General features: G+C 36.1%; 1 protein-coding gene across 3 annotated transcripts in view; it reads left to right on the forward strand.

Annotated features, from left to right (window-relative positions):
- The window catches only part of LOC126815950 (neuropeptide receptor npr-1), a 49,586-nt gene that overhangs the window by 15,094 nt on the left and 12,259 nt on the right, over window positions 1-22,233 (forward strand). For 2 of the 3 annotated variants that reach the window (XM_050542084.2, XM_050542076.2), the window contains one exon: window positions 4,922-4,956. The gene's annotated coding sequence lies outside the window, so the exon portion shown is untranslated. Of the gene's footprint in view, window positions 1-4,921; window positions 4,957-19,042; window positions 19,123-22,233 lie in introns of those variants that run through there. The other variant, XM_050542092.2, reaches the window with a different exon arrangement.

A 22,233-nucleotide genomic window follows, 5' to 3' on the forward strand; every position in this document is an offset into this window, starting at 1 on the left:
GGTGTCTACGATATCACCCTTGGTGGAAGTGGACGTTAAACGCGAGGACACCAATATTGGGTGTCAACGATATCACCCTTGTGTAATCAGGGTACCGTGACTGAAGATTAACAAAATGAAATGAAATGGGGTTTAACGTCTTACTGTTCTGCTCCGACTGGGCTAATGAAGACGGGCATACGCCATACAGTGTAATATGATGGACATTTTGCCTGGACAGCGGGGATACGTCTTACTCGCATATCGAATTTCACCTGTCGAGGGATCTTTTACGTGCATGCCAGTGTCCTATCCGAACGACTGGACATTTGCCCTTGTCAGGCCCTCCGTCCTGCATCACTTACAAGGAGAAATCACGCCGGAAAATTACGAGGAACGTTCTCGGCCAACACTGGCAGCGAACGCGCGACTGCCAGACTAGCGAGCCAGCGTCTTACTCACTTAGCCACCTTTGCTTCCTAAAAGAGAACGTACGCCTCACTTTATTTGGATATCTGTGTGATTTGTCCCGGTTGGGGCACACATGTAGGATGTTTAAACACCCTATCATTCATTCATTATTATACAAATAAGTTCTGAGGGAGGGGGTGTGTGGGTGTAGAAGTGGTTGATTAAAAGATACATTATGTCAGATTTAAATAAAGAGCTGGTCGTCCTTGCTTTTATAGTTCCAAAATAAACACCGGTAATGCAATATGAATATATTGAAAATTTCATTCAAATTAGATAATGTATATTTAAATACTATAAGATCCAATAGCTAAACTGACATAACGCAGCGCTTTTCAATATATTGAAAGTTTCCTTCGAATTACTTTATCATTGTTTGAAGTTTTGATAAGATGTTGCAATATATTGTTTATTACCGTAGCCGGCACTTGTTAATCAAGTATGTTCTAATCCATTTAAATATCCACCATCCGATGTTCTAGAGAGTTGGTTATAGGCTACTGGTGTGAAAAATGTCTAAATAACAATTCATATAATCATGGACCGTATAATACATATTTGAAGCCAAAGTAAATACCGGCAATAGGCAAATTTCGCTCTTAAAAAATGCATCTTTAACTGGATGTATTTTTTTTTAGGTAATTAACCAATGTAAAAATATTAAGTGCCTGTACTATATATACAGTAGTATATACAATGAAATATAATATTTAAATAGAATGACAATTACTAAAACATTCAATGCTACTTTCTAATGGAAATGGAAATCCAGACAAATCCCCCATTATGTTTTTGCAATCTAAGGTTTACACCACCATTAAGTATAATGGCATGACACAGTCACCGATTTTTAAAACATCGATGTAATATATGTCCAGCTATAAACAATAAACACAATGTAGAATTGCTATTAGTTTATACCCATCTCATTGAACATGATCATCGAAAACATTTTCAAAACAAACATTGAATATTTCACCTTTGCTTTGTTCACTTTCCAGTTAACCCAAGTGTTTTCGGAGACAAAAAAGTAGCCCGTTCGGTAAAACGTCACAAATTCTCAAGATTACATGTAAGTAATGTTTTTTATATCAATGGTTCCCAACCCATTGTTCGTTGTGATGCCATTCCAGTAACCATCAACTGATCGCGACCCCTCGAAGATAAAGGGTGAGCTTTAATTTGCTATGAAACATCATCATTATTTACAGATTAAAATTTTGTAAAGAGAGACCGAGGAAACAAATCGTGAGCGTGAGAGAGGAAAGGCGATTGGCAATGTGACAAGAGGTGTATAGATCTAAAATTTACGAGGGCTTGCTGAAAAGTTTTAAACCTATCTGTGAAAGACCTGTACAAAGTCGATGGTTTCCAGTTTTTCGTACATCGCCCTCTTCGATGTTGCAAGGCTTGGATGCCGGCCAAGAAGACATTTTCTTTAGCCACCCTAAAAAAAAGTTGTTCACAGCTGATATATTATCATCACTACTAGGAAAGGGACAATTGGCTAGTTCCTTTTTCATTTTTGGTGAAGGTCATTGGCACCCATCTGGCAGAAAACGATTATCATTCCTACGGCAATATGTTAAGTGGCCAATCTTCGATCAGCCATCACAATGCCATGCACTCAGGTAATGATTTGTGTAATGGTTGCCGTTGATGGTTTTCCAGGACACGGGTAATCGTTTAGGCTCTCTGCTATGCTCATATTCCACATCCCATTTCTTTACTGTGGAAAAAGAAAGGAGATCATCCCCTCGCCTGCGATAATGTACTCAACCCTCTCGTGTGAGATACCGACAACACTGACAATATGTCGATCAGCCATCGCCATGTCATGTATCCGGGTAATGTTCTTGAATGGTTGCTGTTGATGGCCTGCCAAGACGCTGGCCATAGATTAAATTCCACAACCCACGTCTTTGTGCAAAAGGAAGGGGCATCATCCCCTAAACTTAAGTGGAGATCATGTCGACATGTATTTGTGTTGAGATTAGTCCGTTCATTTGCAGGAACTTGCTGGCTGCACTATAGCCAGTGTGTCCATTTCTGGTTATTTCAATGGGTAGGTTCACAAGATGGTCTAGAACGAAGACAATAATAACACTACAGTGACAGTTCTTATGTCTATGATTCGGGACCCAGAAGTTGGGAACCCAGGTTTTATATGGAAGCTCAAAGCCACTGTTCTCGGACGAATGAATTTAACCATATTTAGAATAATGTGACACATATGGTGTTCAGTGCTGTGTTTCCGTATTTTGGGCGAGTTGGTCATCACACGCTCGTTTCACATTTTTGTAAAATATGCATATCTTTGTGTAATTAAAGACAATAAATTATTAGATTTGTACTGGTAACAAACAAGGGCATCATTCTGGTATCAATCACATCTATATCAATCTGACTGAAATCAGATGTTAATTACATTTCGTTACATTCTTATTGTATTACATGAACATCTGACGAGTTTTCTGTATAAACGTATTCCCCGATCAAATTGTCTGTATTGGCATAGTTCTGTATTGTGTTCGCTCGCTTACTGGTCTATAAAATAATACATGTAGTAGCTTGGGTATCATAAATTCTATCTATCTGGTTGTATCCAGACAGCTGCGTTGACGGATTAATGGATATGGATTCAGTATAGTCAAAATGCTAAAGGAGTTCTGACACCTTGTCAATCACCCGAAAAACTTCTTGTACTTATGCTCTATAGTTGAATGGTTTCTTGAAAATTTCATCTCCGCCAAGCAGTTAGGTTGATTTGAAACCCGCCATGTTACAAAAGTGATTGTAGACCAAAAACTTCTTGTACTAATTCTCTATAGTTGAATGGTTTGATGAAAATTTCATCTCCGCCAAGCAGCTAGGTGGATTTGAAACCCGCCATATTACAAACGTGATTGTAGACCAGTGTTCTGAATAAAAAACAGAACATAATGTCTGTCATTGAGTAAAATGGCTTAGTTTTTGAATCCCTTGTTGTATGTGACAAGTAGGGTCGCCTGTTCAACACTGTAGGTCTTCTCCGGGTCATCCGATTTCCTCCCAAATAATAAAGCTATAGAACCCTACGTGCAAGCTAATAATTGTTCACATAACATCGTGCGATATTTTTTTCGAAATGATATGGTTTGTGTTGAGTTGACGTTAAATCTTTAGCCTCTAGAGCGTCCACAAGATATTTTAGAGTGATCAAGAGAAATCGTTGAAAATCAATATGCTACTTTGTCTCACGACCTTAAATATTGTGTATCAATTTAACGTCAATCGGATATTAACTCGAGCTTCTAGAGCGTCCACAAGATATTTCAAAGTGATCAAGGGCGATAATTAACTCTGGCAGTAATTATCTGAAAATGAATAGACTTCTTAAACACTGTGTATAAATTTAAAGTTAACCGGTTATTAACGTTAGCCTCTAGAGCGCCCACAAGTGTACGTGTAAAAATATATCGATGTATTATTTTCATCTTGAAGTCCCTGCCGGGAATTTCATTAAGAAGTCAATAAACAATCTCCGTGGAATAACATTTTGATCCCACCAATTATAGAAATAAAACCAAAGCCCATTTGCCAATATTATATCAAGGTTACTTTGCGAGGAACATTGGTACTCCAATTAAATATTAAAAGTGTGTGTTGCTTTGATGTTGAACTTGGGGAAACTGTCTCGATATTGATATAATTTAAAGTTTGACTAACCGTCATCCTAGCCTGGCCTATAGTATCTACTAATAATTTCTTACAATAGTAACCATAGGTCGTTGGTTGTCTTCAGCTTTTAATATTATAAACCAAATGGTTGATATTGGCTTTATAGGAAATCTGTCGCAAATTGAACATTGATCTTAGCAATGCTACAATTCTGTCCAGAGAGACCCCACTGAGCTGTCAAGTGGGGCGCATGGAGTAAAGTTAATGGGGAGATAAGAATAGGCCATATATAATCCATTTTATAATAACACCCCCTAAAAACAGTAGATATTTCATTAGATTTGATGAATTTTACACTGTAGTGCCACTGATAGGAGAGTCATTCTTTCAACATTGTCATTTAAGTTTTTTAGCCCCGGTTTCACAAAAAATATTGTCAGACTTAAGTCAAAAATTTACTCAAAATTGTTCACCTTATTTTAACTAAAATATAGCCCTTTATAAAACTGTTTAATGTATCAATTACATCAATAAGAAACTATGTGCAATTTTTTGTGGTTTTTGATCAAAGATGTTTCTTATAAACAGTGGCTGTAAGTTGAGTAAATTCTCCACTGAAGTCTGAGAATGCTTTGTGAAAGCAAAGTAAACTAAGTAATAACACAAGCTTAATCTTGGAAATGAAGCATGTCCATTTTTGAAAATGTTATCATTATATTTATTTACTTGAAAATTCTTAAAACACAGTACTGAATCAGTTAAAGTATTGATAAATTGTATCATATATTACATCTTCTATTTTCTCTTCCAGATGCTCAAGATAAATCCATCACGTATATCTCAGAGGTAAAAACTATGTATTAATTTAATGTAAAGACTGTTCTTATAAATTAATAAGCACACCCGAGAATAAACCCTTAACGAAGAAATGAATGGCTTACAAAAATTTTGAACCGTTATGTAATAGACCAAGTTATCTTCCTCATTGAAGTGCACGTTTTTTTTATTTAAATTAAGCCAGAAAAGCTCCACGTGGGTCATACTTAATCCTTCCGGAATAAAGTAATCTATCTCGCCTCCACGGATAACCTTTCCAACGTTACGATCCAATGATAAATTCTGGGCATTTGAGCAAATGATGGAGTGCATTCCAAAGGAATAAAATAATCTATCTCGCCTCCAGGGATACCCTTCTTCCACTGCTAAGATTCAATGATAAATTCTGGGCACTTATGCAAATGATGAAGTGTATTCAGCAATGACCTTTACGTTTATCTTAATTTATTAAACGTAAAATAGTATGAAAGTCCATTAGCATACCCTGATATTTTTCCCCTGGTAAGTAATATTACCTGAGATTGATATATTTTAAGCACAATGATCTGATACGTTCATATTTTTAATGTACATGTATTAGTAATGTTGTGTCATGTCCGTGGATAATTGTGGATGTGTCTTGCAGTTCTCCTGCACTTACTAATAGAACCAAATTCTTGTATTAACTCTGGTATCCTTATCCATTATTTATTTAACAACATTACTTGAAATTTTCTTGTATCGACTGGTTTTATTTTTCTACGACGTATCTTAACATGTATTTAAGAACACGAACACGGAGTCTGTATTATTTCTTTCGACAGATATATTAAGATAGATAGTTCGTGCTCCACATATAAATTATATAATATACTCTATTAAGGAGGTTATCGGTTATATTAGATGGAAAACACGCATTAGGTGTCTTTCTTTCAATAAATTACTTGTACGCAAAATTTGTTTTTCAGAAGTGCGGGGGGTTGGATGGCCGAATGGTTAGCACGTACGCGCTGCGCGCTGTATCATAAGGCCTGTCATTGAGTCAACTGGCGTGGTTTCGAATCCCCGGTTGTACGTGACAAGGAGTAGGATCACTTGTCCATCCTCGTGGGTTTTCTCCGGGTCCCCCGGTTTCCTCCCACTGCTAAATACCCCTACGCGCAAGCGAATTATTGAAATAAAATTAAACCATATGTTAGTCCCGAAATGTCCTAGTTTGTGTCGAGTGGACGTTAAACCCCATTTACTCCGCACGTGCAATAAAAGAACTCACCCGAACTATCAATCTTGACACGACACGCTTGGCAATGTCAATTTTGATAATAATAAAATAATAATACGAACCGGAGAAATAGCTCGCCTAATAATAGTAGTTTTCTATGTTGAAAATAAAATGGGGAAAAAGTTAAACGAAATGGAATAGGGTTTAAGCTCCTTCTCTTCTGCTAATTGGTAAGTGGTATAAGATGTTCCAGTATGACACACATGGAAATCAGTTGTTGAAACGCTAATAAGCATAATGAATAGCCATGTATAATTACCATGAGCAGCAATCATAAAGGCGGAATATCACTTAAAACACCCAATTATTGATACCGGTAGAGTTGTAGACAGTCTATTATATAAAGCCAACTAATTTAGTTTCATAACACTTTCCCAGATTTTATATCCCTTCCTTAAAGGGACACTCTTGCTGGCTTGACAGCTCCAGAAAATAAAAAATAGCCTTATTCTAAGTACTAGATTTGTTAGTGTCTACCTGTTGTGTAAATTATCCATTAAATCCTATTTTACTTGTTTAGAGGGTTCAAAAATATTTTTTAAATCCAAGTCGCAGGCTTTTCAAATCATTTAGTTGAATTTTTCCAATTTTTTAAATTAGGTATGTTAAGATGAAATTTGTATCATCAATTAATTGGAATATTATAAAATAGTGCAATTTGTTGACCAGAATAAATATTGGGACATATTATTCAGTTACAACAAGAGTGGTATTGAGCCTTTAATTTCTGACTTATTTAGGTGTCTTTTTTATGACAAGATATGAAACTATTTTCTAGGCTTATGAATCCGGTTATCCTTTATATGTTCAATATACAATAGGTTCTTAAAGTGTGTTGATATCGCTTTCATATACAAAGAATGTATTAAGATTAATTATAGAGATGACGATATGTTGTAATGCAATGAAGGTGTTTGTAGTCCCAAGACTACATGGGTAATGACGACTGCGGGATTTCCAGAAGGGATGGATGTGATGTGTCACAAAACTTGAAAGATAATGTTTAAGAAGACATAATTTCTACACACCAAACCCCTACTTTACTTATTGGATGTGTGTGTGTGTGTGTGTTGGGGTGGGGGACAGATTGATTTCCTAAGATTGCTACACGTATAAAAAGTGTATTTAAGTCTAAAAAATATTTAAATTCCGTGCAAAATGAGGTCCGGTTGAAATAAAATATAAATAACAAAATGGTGAAAATTCTTATCGTCTTGCAGACTGCTTTAAATTAAAGTCTATACATCATGATCCACGGATTGTGGCTCATATAGTGTGAGATTTAATGACGGTGTCGACATTTATACAATTACTTGATAAGGTCCCTCGTCGACACTAAGGCTTGTCTTCCGTACACACCTTTGATGTGATGAATGTTTAAGTTTGCGATTCCTTCATCGTCTGGACCAATATATCGAATCGAATTAATCATTCTGTATTCTTGACAGTCGTATCGGCGTGCCCTGGAGAAATTATCTAAGTAAATATTTAATTTCCAACTTTTAGTTAAGATAAGCTGTATAGAAGTAAACTGGTAATCCCATTATGTCACGTTCTTTATCTATTATTCATTAATCTACATATGACAGCAACCGTTGATCTGAATAATTTGCCATATTGGACTTAAAGACTCCATCTATTCTTTCGGAATCGCATTTAGTAACTTAGCTTACATAGGGCAGGATTTGTATTATGAATAATATATTATATAAGTTAGTAATTAGAATAGACGTGTCACATTGTCACACGTCATCAGGGATTTTGTTATACAAGATACATTCACTAATGACTTTCTTGAAAATCGACCAATTCTAGTGAATTCTGAAAAATAACGTCCAACTGTTAAGGGTTCTTTTACGTGCATGTCAATGAGGGGCAGTTTGCCCGGACAACGACCTATGTTAAGGGTTCTCTTACGTGCACGTCAACGTGCACACATGACCTCGGGTTTTTGTCCCATCCAAACGAATAGACAAGGTGAAACTACGGCGGGAATTCTGAACTAGCACAACTCCATTATGACATTATTACTTCTTAATGTTCTATGAAGATTACACAAGATCTGAGATATAGTAGGTATGGGCGATGGCCCGTTGCCTATAAATTAAACCTCACTGTTAAGAATAAACAAAAGGCACACTTCTATGGAATACAATTGTTCTTCCCCTGCTTTATAAAAGGCTAGAAAATCTGAAAACTATTTACACTAGCCCTCAATAAAGTGTCTGTACAGAGTCTTGAATCACTTCAAGATCCAAGTCATGAGTTTTCAGCTCCATGCACTCTTCACTTTGTATTTCAGTTGAATTACACTTGGACTTGAAATCATATTTACTGACCGCCCTAATCATTAGCCAAGACAACTGACAACATCAAGCTTTCTTATTGATGTCCGAGAAATTCGATGCTTTACAGTACTGGCCGCTCAGATATCAGCAGAATGTCCTTATTGTTTACCATTAAAACCAGCCACTTATTGCTTGATTGTCTGCTGTTACCTTAGCTCTTGCAATCAAATCTGAGGGGCCCCAGCCTATAATTTAAACATTTGACTATTAACAAATCCAATGAAATGAAATGGGTTTAACGCCTTACTGTTCTGTATCGAATGGGGAAATGAAGACGGACATATGACATACAGTGGGCTACTGGGGGAATTATGCCCAGTAAACGGCATTATAGTGTACTCTATACAGAATCCCAACTGTCAAGCGTTCATTTAAATACACACCATTGTGTACGCGGGACCTTGGTTTTGTTTTTCGTCCCATCCAAACTACTATATTATAAGGGTCAGAACGTTACTTTCTCACGTGTTAGTCTAGGCACTGGTGTTTTTATTTTGAATTACTCGAAAGAGTTTCCTCGATATTATATATTTCCCCTTTCTTCCAATAATAATTTTAAGTAAAACCGTGTATTTGAGAGTACATTGTACGTGCCATAAAACACGTTTTAGTTTTTATCTAAATGTAACATTCCGCTTTAATCCAATATATTTCATTCTGATGTCAACTTATAGGCTTTCTTGGCGTGATATGAAGAAATGTCTTATTTCTAGTAGACAAGAAACAAGTTGATGTTTATTCTTGTAAGAATCTATTTTCTGTAATATTTTATGATGTGTTCAGTTGTTCGAAATTTCCACTTTGGTAGAATCAATAACGTCAAAGTTTTATTAATGGCTAAATGATTTCAAATTTCAGTGTAATATCTCGTTTTAAAAAGTTTGTATATTATAAAAAAATGTCATCTTGCAGGCTTTCTTTAAAGATGTATTATGTAAGAGCTAAATCTGCATATTGCAAGTCGTTACTTTCAAATGTTATATAAACTATTATTTAGACATTAAATGAAATGAAATGGGGTTTTAACGTCCTACTGTTCTGCTCCGTACTGGGCTAATGAAGACGGGCATATGCCATACAGTGTTCTATGAGGGAAATTTTGCACGGACAGCGGCACTACGGCCTACTCTTATATCGAATTCCAACTGTCAAGGGACTTTTTACGTGCACGCCAATGTGTACACGGGATCTCGTTTTTTCGTCCTATTCGAACCACTAGACAGCTGAGTTTAAATATAATTATTGACTGGTATTTTACCACTTCAAAGCCAAATTTGTCCATTTTGTCGAAAATACCGACATTAAATTTACTGTTAATTATATTTTAATTTATACATGTCAAGACTAGTTATAGTGAAAGAATTTTCGTTATTTATTATTAATTCTGGGGGGTATATTTCACTTTTATATTTGTTGAAAGTTCTGTTATCATTGATAGGTGTCATGTCATCAATGTATCTGAAAGATATAGTTTAGACTTTAAGGTACTTTGTAATCAGTTTTTCGTTTATGATCCTGAAAGCAGAATTAATATTTATATAAATGTGCATTTTGCCGTAAATGGGGCGGGGTCAGTTCTCTATGGTAAACCAATTGTTTGCTGTATTATCTGACCCCCAACCTTAAATATGGCATTGTCAATAAGAAAATGTATAATGTTTTAGAAGTTTTCTTTGTCAAAAACCACAGTGCCGGCATTCCCACGTTTTATAATCCATTTGGCATCTTCTGAGTAAATGACCATCAAGTTTCTGCCTTTTCCGAAAGCTCTATTGAAAGCTCTATCCACAAACCAATCCAAATTATCTTTAAGATCTGAATGTCGAAGCATTGTATACAAAGTAGAAAAGTCAAACGTTTCTGTTGATTTGGCACCAAGGTTTTGATTGATTTTATCTCAAGTTTCTACGATGGGTTTGTTTTTATCAAATATGAACAAACTATTAATGCCCGTGTAACTGCAAAGTGTTCTACATCAAAAGGCATGTTGGGTTTGGCATAATTTAAACATACATTATGCAAGCGCTAAATCTGCCTATGGCAGGTCTTTCTTTATTTATTAGACATTAATTAACTGATCCAGGCCATAATCAACTATCGATGGCATCGGATTTATCCGATATTAAATAGATTAGAACGGTTCAGACACATTTTGATTTAATCTATAAATGGAGGAGCGAGACTTAGCTTCGACCAACCAGTACGGTGGTTGAAATTATTGCACACGTCTTGTGAAAGCTTCAAAGGCTTGTATCTTTGCTCACAATAGAATAATTTGAATGAAATTTTCAAATTATTCACTTTACATGATCTATTTTCGGACTATTATAGCAAGAATGGGTAGGTCTTTATCTAAATCTTACATAATGTATCTTTAAGTCCCTTGCCTGGTAATTGTTTTAGCCAAAGAATTGGTTTGGCAATGGCTAGAGGATATTATGTATCTGAATTTTGCCGGACTTTTATGGAATTTAGGTATAGAATAAATGTAAGGTAGTGCATCTTTTTAAACATTATCTTTAATATCATTACTCCTGTTACCAGAGATTTTTTGGCTGAAGTAATAAGAAAATAAATCGGGACATGAAAATGGTGTCGAGTGTAACAGAGTGCCGGAGTGATCAGAGGTCTGATGTGACAGAGTGCACTGTATATTGATTATGTAAAATATCTAGTTTAGTGAAATCCGTAATGCCTTTATAAGTGTCATTTTTGGTGTTGGGCCAAAGTCCAACTTCAGTAAGAATATTCCTAAGACAGTATTTTTTATAGGTAAAAGCAATATTATTGTTGCTAGCCTTATTGACAGACATTAAAACCTATCTCTCGTGAAGAGTAGCGAGGCATTCAACGGCAGATGTATTGTTGTTTAGATGGGTGTTTTGTTGTTTTTGTGGGTTTATAGTTTTTTGAGTGGATGGGGGGGGGGGGTCGTCTTGGGTTATGTTTAATACACTTGATTCTCTTTGACAAAAGATCAAAATCCGTGTTTTTCCATTCTCCAAAAGATTCTAGAGGTACACGAAATTTATCAGATCAAGCTGAAAGACCGAAGAAAATAACCCGTGAAAAGAAAGACAGAGGCCGAAGTTTTTCTTTCAAGGGTATTTTTCTGAAGTCTTTCTTCCCGAGCATAACCGAAGTCAAGGACTTTATCTTTCTTATAAACCGTCTATGTTTAAATGTACGTAAAATGAGAATATCCCAGAATTCCCGAAAGAAAACAATATATCATGTTTTAGTATGGGAAAACCCTACCCTAGAAGAATAACCCGTTTACAGGTTTAAAGAAGAATAACCCGTATATATTGAAAACCGCCCCCAGGTTATTCCGAGCATATAATATAACCCAAAGATCAAAGAGATTTACCGTTATAGGTTTATAATAATACCTAAACCACTTCAGTGCTATTATTAAAGTACTGTTTAGAGCGGGGTAATGTGCAGGTGGTTTCGGTGATTTTCAAATCATATTCGTTAAATGAAACGACTACAAGTTGACCATGTACCATTGAACTGTATTGTGAAAAGGAGTTAGTTAATTTAAAAATTAATTGTGTATCTATCGGCTTTGTGTAATTATTAAGCATATGCAGATTCAGAAATAAAATGCAAAGTAAGTTGTTAAATATGTGCCTAAGTATACGCTAAGTCAATGCGACTAAGAAATACATTTCTACTATGGTAGAAATTTTAAAATATCAAACGAAATTGTCGATGTCACTGTATCAGTCGGCTTTATACGACAATTTAGTATGTGAAATGTAGATTGACTTTTGAACTTTATGCTAGTCGCTGGAGAATACCAACAGTAACCTGTCAATAAATATCTATTATGGCTACATTGATAACATGATTGATTTCATAAACAGCTTCTCTTTGACTTCAATGCCTGTCGGTTTTCCAATCACAGTTCCAATCATCCTTGGTAGTTAAGGTCAATGGCGGAATTTACTTTTAGTGGGTATTATCATCTTTGACAATATGCCTTCTCGGGACATGTTTTACTGATTCTGTTAAATCATAAAACATTAAAAGGGTTTTTTGATCAAACATCTCAGCATTTCAATTGTGACTTAGCATGTTGGCGGCGTAAAATATTGAAGGAAGTCTTAATGTTCTTTCAGAAAAAAATTAACGCATAAAATGCAATCGAATCACTAATTTTGTTTTTGACCCGATAAAAAATGGTGCTGTTGCTTTAAAGGAAAATAAATGGAGAAGAGAAAAAGAAACTCTATTATTTCCGGGAAAAACTTTTGTATAAATTCCCGATTCGTTCACAATGTTGATGCCGTGTGCGATAAAAGCGTCTTGATTCCTAAGATCTAATTCCTATTATGGTTTGTTGGCATTTTACGTTCAACTTTAATTAGGATTCTTTCCCTAAATCTAAGAATCTAAATAACTTAATCAAGAATAAGCATGGATTCTGTGAGATCATTAAATCATTAACTTTCAATTCCCTATACAGCACCAGTTCTCTTCCGATCATGTTGATTCGTTTAATGCAGTAAATGTTTGATAAAGCCTGGTGCGATTCCTTCTGTGCTTTGCTAAATTTGTCCTTGGGGGTTAATTTTATGAGTAGCCCACAATCGTGAACATTAACGACTGTTGGCGAATACTGGATTATGTTCTCTTTATACATGAATCGTGGTCTAATGATAAACTTTGTAAAATAAAGCTTGCGATACACGAAGCTAGATTTCTACTGGCATCATTGCACGAAATATTACCAGATGATTGAATCCCGTCCGATCGAACAAAATGGTCTTCTGGTCCAGAGATACTTAAAGATATATTATGGGAGATTAGATAAAGAGCTGACAGTTCTCTCTATAATAGTTAAGAACTAGATAATGTAAAGGGAATTTGCTGAAAATTTCAATCAAATTGATCCACTCTGTACCAAGATTTTTGCGATTGACCTTTCGAACATCATTACTAAAGTCGGTACGATAAAAAAAAAGTCTCAATTGTCCATTTCATGATAAATCATGAATGGAAGTCGAACAGCAAATCGGAACCTAATCCAATAAACATCGCAGGCTACCGATGACATCGGGAGTTGATTATGGTCTGGATAAGTTAATCAATGCCTAATTAATAATTTAGATAACATTTCAGGCCTAAAGAAAAACCTGCAATATGCAGATTTAGCTCTTGCACAATGTTTGTTTAAGTCATGTACTCATAAAAATTCATACGTTGAACATTTGTATGTGTCCATCCGCAAGTAGCTGTGTTTATCCTAGGATATAATATGTTTATTTAAATTAATATTGTTTAATCTAACATAAAAGTCAATTCCAAGCTGCGTAGTGATCGATCCTATGACATTGAATGGTTTTAAAATCAATTTTAAAAATATTGTAACCTTTTTTTCTGTTCAGGAATGAAGTAAATCCTTTAGTACTTGTGGGCTCATTTGCCCCAGAAATGATTGGTATTATTTTTAATAACATAAAGTATATTATGGTGTTTCTATGGTATGTGTACAATGCGATCCCCATGAGGAACACCTATTGACTGTTAGTCCTTCATATCATTCCAAAACAGTGGTAGAACTAACATTTCAGTATTTTACTATAAAGGCAAAGGAGACATGCTGTCTTCCAGTAAACGTATGTTCGTTGTATTTTAAATATTTATTTATATTCACCGACCACAGAAAAATCTTATAATGGAGGCAATGTTAGTTTTATGGTCTAGTATAACAACTAGATTGCCTGAAACATTCCATCATTTTATACGGTATTGGGAAACTTGGCTCGCTCTCAAACCTTTTTAACATTTTGCTGAGTCTGTTCGTGTGGGTAGTTTCGGTGGATTTAAATAGATTGTTTTTTGTAAAGTTTTTTGTTTTAAATCCAAATATGCCAGCATGTCCTCTCAACACAAACACTTTGGACTAGCATAATGGTACTATTTTATTGAATTAGTCCTCTTGCGCGTATATATATATTTATCAGTGGAGGAAACCTGGGGACCCTTGTCACGTAAAAACTGGAGATCGAAACCACGCCACTTGATTCAATGGATGACGTTATGATATTAAGCACACGCATTAGACCACATGACCCACCAAAATAAATGTTAACTTAAGTTATGGCATATTTAAATTAATATTGGTTCTACTGAGTCAACACCTTTATGTGTCCGTTTAGGTGGTGACCCTGTGAGTAAGACGTTGGCTGACTAACATTTCATTTCAGATGGCTTGTTTAAACATTCTACATGTATACCATAGTCTACTACACCTAGCACTTTAAGCGATCATCTGCTGTAATTTAAAAACAAAAGATTTCGCAATAAAAGTCTGTTTTTGCAGACATGTCTCTTGACTTTCCATCCTCCACGTGGCTCGATTTCCATACATGTGTAAAAAAAATTTCTGTAACTGACAATTTCTGTGAAGTCATATTAGCGTGTTTCTGCTGAAAACCCGGTTATATCACAGGAAAAAAACCTGGTAAATCTGCTGTCAGAAGATTTTCTGGGGTTTTTTTCCTCTAACATAATTATCTTGGTTGAAGATATAACAGAATCTTCTTTGATTGGCATTTATTAACTGAACATATCAATACAAGGTATAATTACAAGGTACAATTTTATAGATACACAATTACTGAGTTTAATACTAAGCGACGTTTCGACGAGGATACACTCGTTTTTTTTCAAAGCAAATGATACAATTGTATTTGATTGTTATTTTTGTTGCACATTCTGTATATGTGTCTACTATTCACATATCTGTATCATTGTGTATCCATAAAATTGTACCTTGTGTTAAAACAGAATCATCTGTAAATCTAATTTTTTAGTCATGAATTTACAAAAATATTAAAAATGAACAGAAATTAAGAGGAAGAAATCTTACATTTTGTGATTACTATTTTCTATCGTATGTTCTTTTTCTTGCAATATTTTTTATCCTCAATACAAACCCGAAACGAAATGATGAAGCACGTACAGAAACAATAAATTAAAAGGTGTTAACTTTCCTGCATATGTCATGGAGTATCCTATTGTCGACATCTTGCCAAGGCAGCGGAGATAACTGTTTCGGGCTTATGGTTCTTTAACATGTACTGTCAACAGCACACAAGAGACCCAGGCGTTAGTCCAAACTGGAAAAATTGCAACTTGCATTATTGACAACGACGGATAAGTTGCAAAACAACGAAGCTTTCTTGCATAATGGTTAATAAGCCAGCATCACATTCACTGAGCCATCGCGTCTCTTACACATTAATATTGTTTACATGGTCGATTTCAAATATTTCTACAATACGACATACATTTATATGGCCGCTACATAGTGTATTGATCACACATTCCAAGCGTAAAAAAACAGCAAACTGAACCCAGAGTACAGAGGATTTGTCTTCAAATCCAATAACATTCTCTGTATCTACCTATGATAGCGTTCAGTCGCCGCCTGTTTATATAAACACCATGTCCAAAACACCTGCCATTTGCAGAAGCAAAAGCTGTTGTTTGACGTAGTGAAAGATAGACCTTGTTTGAACGCCAGAACGTAAACGGCCACATTTGCATTTTACCGATTTTATCGTTGGCTGAAAACGCGCACATGGATCGAACTCGATATTAAATTGGTTCTGGACTGGAGAAGAAGGGATTTAATGCCCAAACGACAAAAAGTAGGTGGTGAGGCAAGGTCGAAATGAACAGCTGTCGTGTATTTAGTACGATATTACCATAGGGTCAATAAATCGAGAATGATGTTATCGCCGCTATCTTTGAATTGTGACGCCATATTCGTCTATCAATGCGCAATTGTCCAAGGACAAGGCGCCGCAAGTTTCATGTCCCCAATAACTACCATTTGAAAGCTGAATTAGCATCAACAAGAGTGGTTGATTGACTTAGTGGAGGGGAAGTGTATGTTCGCCAGAAAGTAAACACCCAGTAGGGCACCCAGAAACGCTTACATGAAAACGGCCCCATTACATTGCCATTAGACAGACATTTTCGCCCGCGGAAACGCGTACATGGACAGCGGGTCTTACAGTCACTTTGAATACTGCGCTCCGAAGCAGAATAACACGATGACTAGCATTCGATATTCATCGTTAAACTACATGTAATGTTGAAGTTGTCCTTGAAAACAATTGTGATATCGCTAATGGTTTTATTATTAGGCTATATTCCAGAACGCCCGCTTCCACCGAAAGTAATCCCATAGACACGTCTTATTTTTATTATCTTAGCGCATTAGCGGGTTTTTTTTTCTGTGATAGGAACCCGGGTACTTGGAGTATTCACACGAGGTTGTGAAGGTGACCATATCTCCAATCCACCTACGCTCACACCAGGGACCGAAACCACGGCTGCAAGCCAGGGATGACCGACCAGCCAGAGCTTGAAGCGCACGCGCACGTGTCTCTTCTGTGGAAGTTGACCGAGATACTCCGAGTAATCCCACGAGGTTGAAAAGGCGACCATTTCTCCAAGCCACATACGCTCACACCAAGCCAGAGATGACCGGCCAGCTAGAACTCGAAGCGCGGCACTCTAGACCACTAGCCCCTCCCCTTCCCCGAATCAACAAGCATACTTCATCATTAGGGCCTTATGTACACGGGTTTTAGTGGGCCATGTGACGTGTAGATGTATTGAGATACACCTCCACCACAAGGATGTAAAAAAAAAATAATGTTATATTAAATTGATTCGGTTATCAATCAAGTTGTTTAATCGCCTACACAACTCAGTTGCTCCTATCAATGTGACCTTATCAATTAGAACTGCTTAGCGCCTTCTCTTGTCTCCAAGATAAATCTAGATAAACTAGTTGGCGAAAATCTTTGGGTACACCAATTGTCGTCATTGGCTTTTTGGATAGAATGTTTACAGTGCCGGGTCTGTTTTGATAAATGACAACTAGCGATGAAGTTTATGAACACGGACACCTCCCCTGGCACAATTTGTCAATTATTATTAAAATAAACCACCAATTGTTATCAATCCAGGGAAGAAAATAGCGAATATCGGAATAATTTGTATTTGACAAACGCAGGCATTGTCTTCGTTTCTGAAAGCAGAGTGAAATGAAATGGAGTTAACGTCCCACAGTTCTACCGCGACGGACAAATGCCATGCAGTGTACTATGTGGGGAATTTTGCCCGGACAGCGGCTCTACGACCTGCTCTTGTATTGAATTCCAACTACTAGGGGATATTTTACGTACACGCCAGTTGTCCATAGCCAGGCCCTCTGTCGGGCAGCTCTGACAACAAGGCGGGGAACCACGCCGGAAAATCGCGATGAACTTTCTCGGATCGAATACGGGACCTACTGGTTAGCAAGCCAACGTCACTCCCTGGTAGCACAAATTATATCCACAAATTTGGATCTTACACACACATCACGTATATACATACCGTGTGGGTTCCTAGCTTAATAGAGACCTTTGGCAAGCGGAATTTTCCCATCCGTATCACGTATCCGTATCGTATACGTGATACGTTGCGTCAATGTAGTTTTAGAGTTTTGACAGATTTTCGCGTCGCGTACTTATGCGTCGCTGAGCTGAGCTTAGTTCTATTACAGCATCACCACTAGTACTAGTCAAGTGCCTAGCCTATACAATTACCCGGGTGGAGTGAAGTCGTTCGTCCTGTCGCTGGGCTAATAAAAAAAATGTAATGTCGAATCTTATTAAAAATCTTCGACTTCGATTCGACAGCAATTTCTGGTTTCACTAATGAGTTTTTACCCCTTTACCATAGAACAAAATCATTTACAGATTTGCAAGGTCCCACCTCCCTAATTTTAGCACGTAGTTCAACTAGCATGCAGACAGGAAAAGTATGAAAATCCCGAGAAAAACCCATCAAAAATAATGATAAAATTCCAGTCGTTATCATGGTTAAAATCACATCAAATATACACCTTCGGGTTCTAGGACATAGATTCATAAAATGATATACATGTATAACATTTCAGCGTCTAAAAGTAGCAAAAAGACGTTAAAAAGACGACAACGTTATACGGACCTTTTCCGTATGAAAGCTGTTCGATACGTGCTGACGTATCACGTATGGGAATACATTGATGACGTCACACGCGAAATCCATACAGATACGCGATACGGACCAGAAATTTACGCTTGCCAAAAGTCTCTAATGTGTGTAGGATAGTTCCGTTTTCTTGGAGCTGTGTCGACATCGTCAACCTCCAGCTTAGAAAGATGGGGGAAAAAATCGCGCACGAATCAAGCAATAGTCAATGTACTATACACTGAACGCAGTATGTCTACGGATTATAAATGCAATACGTAGACTTGTATTCCTGGCTTGAAACGGTGAATGATATGTTTATAGCGGATATCTAAAGCAGATCATTTCTATTGTAGATTACGCCCAGTTAATAATGTACCAATTAGTACTCAATTAACTGGATATAGTCGGGTATTAGTTTTGCATTTAATGAGCTGCCTCATTTCTGTTTGATAATGTTGGTTGTACAGGTCGACATACAGGATTGCTTCCATATGAATAGTTTGACGTATATATTTTGAACCAGGTTTTTTATCGGTAAGAATATATAATATACTTATATATTATTATTTTGATTTCTAATTTTTTTTATTTAAACGAGCATTTTTTTTTTCTAATTTATTTAAACGAACATAATTTTTCATTTTTTAAATGTATTAATATAACGGGCAATACTCATATTTGTTATATCTTATTTAAACGAACACTTCTCACGTCAAATTCCCCTTTCTTTTGTGTTTAAACGAACTATCTTCACACCAAATCCCCTTTCTTTTGTGTTATGTCTTATTTGAACGAAAAATTCCACATCAAATTCCCTTTCTTTAAAACCAGAAAGATTTAACACAAGACACTGTATTTAAAGTTTATATACTTGTAATATGGATAGTATTGAACGTTTATGACCACGGCTATATTATTCAACAATTTATATTTGCATTGCCGTATACCGATGGCAAATGCGGCGAATTATTAGTTCAAATAATTAATTTCGAGTAATTAAAAATATAATTAACTCTGGGAAACAGAAGCTAATTATCTAAGCCCGGAAACAGAAATCGGAACTGTATTAATGCAAGAGTTTTGTGTGCGCAATTTCCCATGAACAAGGCCTGGGACGACAAATCCCAACCTGTTCATCGCCATGCCAATGCGGAAGCACACAAACTACGCAGTTGCTGCTATGACCAATGATAATGTTTGGATTTTCTTTTTAATACCGCTTAGTCGGAGACCTGAATAACCTTGCCAAAGAATATATACAGAAAGCGTTTCTTATAATTGAGGAGCCGACACATCACACGGTCACTGGATTAGAGCCTAAAATAGCGAAGGGTCAATTTAACAGATTTCGAGGCATTATATAGGTAGCCGGATGTATGAACGATAAGCAATTTTTTTTTTTTTTTTTTTTTTTTTTTTAAAAAATACATGGAACAGTTCATTTATATCCCATTTACTAAACTTTATTTTTCAATGTTTTAAATATAATTTTATATTCTCTTTATCACCTCTTCACTTATTTTATATAGAGCTTTGCGATATAATTCATCTGATTTTACTTATATTACTTATAAATTATTTATTATTCTATATACTATTTCGCAATCTTGTTTGTATTAAATTTTGTCTATCACTTATATGTATGGAAAGGGCTTTTCTAAGTTTTTGAAACTTGTGCTCAATCCTTTTGATATTTGTCAATAAAATATGTTTAAACTAAACTAACGATAAGCAGATGATTTCCATCTGCCAGCAACCCGTGTCGTGTCCCAAGAATGCCCAGTCATAGCACAGGCTGTGGCCATACCTCTGCGGAATGAGCGAGACCTAAAACGTTTAGCATCTATCCCCAGTAATTCTAAAGACTTTAAGAATATCGCCGTAAACTAATTACGCTCAAACAAGTACTGTCAAAATGACAAAATAACGGACCCCGCGAGTGACCACGGACAGACAAAAAGTGGCACATATTTTGTACAGGGCAAATTGTAGAATTAATACCAGGTATTGTAATCGTGGTACCTTTTAAAAATTTGCCAGTTTTAGATTTTCGCAAGTTAACCCACGGCAAGTTATTGATTTGTCAATCGAAACATCCATAATGGAAACAATAGACGGCACGTCGTTCTCTAAAAATCCAAAGAACGCAAATGTGTATGCTACTCTAAAAAGGTCTGCCTCATAGATATTGGAACAGATTAGCGGCAGGACGTTATGTATTTTCTGTAAAATTGAATTTGGGAGTCTCGTATCTGTGGGGTTTCTAAACCTTTTCATTCCTTCCAGTACTCTAGTCACTAAATAATTTTCAGTTATATCAACACAACCACGTGTATTACATTGAAAACTTATTGAGGAAACATAAGATCGGGCAGTTCTATAGGCTAAGCCGCGGAAATATAGATCCGCTATAAAGTTCATTACGGGATCTAGTTCTGGAGGTCAAGTTTGTTGAAAATAATGTTTAACTCCGATAAGCCATGCGTAGTCTGGAATTGGTTGTGGGTTGACGCCCGCTGCCTTCGAGAAATATAATCAGATATATATATGGAATTAGAATAACTGGATAAATGACGACTCTCTTATTCCTTAAAGCAGCTTAAAGCATATAAAAAAGAGTCTTAAAAGTTGCATAATCAGTTTGGATTTAGATGTACAATTATATAAAATAGTTACCAGTGACAAGTTATCAACATTAAATGTTATTTTCTTATTGGACAACTTTTTCCCCCATACAGAAATAAAATCGGAACTAACTCTAAAAATGTTATATCAGACATAATCGTACTATTCTTCAAAGAGAGTGGCCACTGAAAACATGTCCACTGTCCGGAAAGATACGCCCGCAACCCAAGTCACATCTCCCGGCACTGTCAGTGAAATGCTGCAAGACTTCACTGCTTGACCAGATTAATTCTGGAATGTAGATTTGACCATTGATATCTATTAAAATTTCAAGCCAAATCAGCATATCTTGTTTAAGATCACCATTAATTTTAATAAAATGAAATTGTTTCTTACTTCCGACCATGGCATCATAAAACCGTCTTATAAATGCCCTACCTGGCTAATAACCCTGCAGAGAAAATTAAGGGAGCCAGCCAACGACTGCATATGTCTTAAAGTGATTTTCTTTCTTTTCGAATACAATTGTAACAAATTAAGTTTTGAGTTTTGTTTATTGGTACACGGATAACAGATTTTACAGTGTTAATCTCAAGGCCTAGATGAGTTGTTATAGGGCCAACAGTTTTTTTCATGTGTTATAGGGACTCCAATCTCTGCGCACAGATCCACGAAACAGCTTATCAATTTGTGACAAGTTGAAATATTATTGCCGATGAAAATAAAATCATCTAGATCATGTTCCAGGGAATCCAAAACGGATTTAAATTATACAACCCAATGCACAAAGGTTGAGAATTTCTCAAATAAACTACAAGAAATCGAACAACCCATCGGTAGACATTTATCAATATAATACTTTTTGTCGAATTCAAAGTGTAACAAATCAAAATCTCCCGGGTAAATCGGCAAGAGTCTGAATGCCGACTTAATATCAATTTTGGCTAAAAATGCATTAGTCTCCAAGATCCATCAGATTTAGGGATCACGCCAATGGGCGAGATGTGGAGATTTGAAATT

This window comes from Patella vulgata, chromosome 1 (assembly GCF_932274485.2).
Source record: "Patella vulgata chromosome 1, xgPatVulg1.2, whole genome shotgun sequence".
Lineage (NCBI taxonomy): Eukaryota > Metazoa > Mollusca > Gastropoda > Patellidae > Patella > Patella vulgata.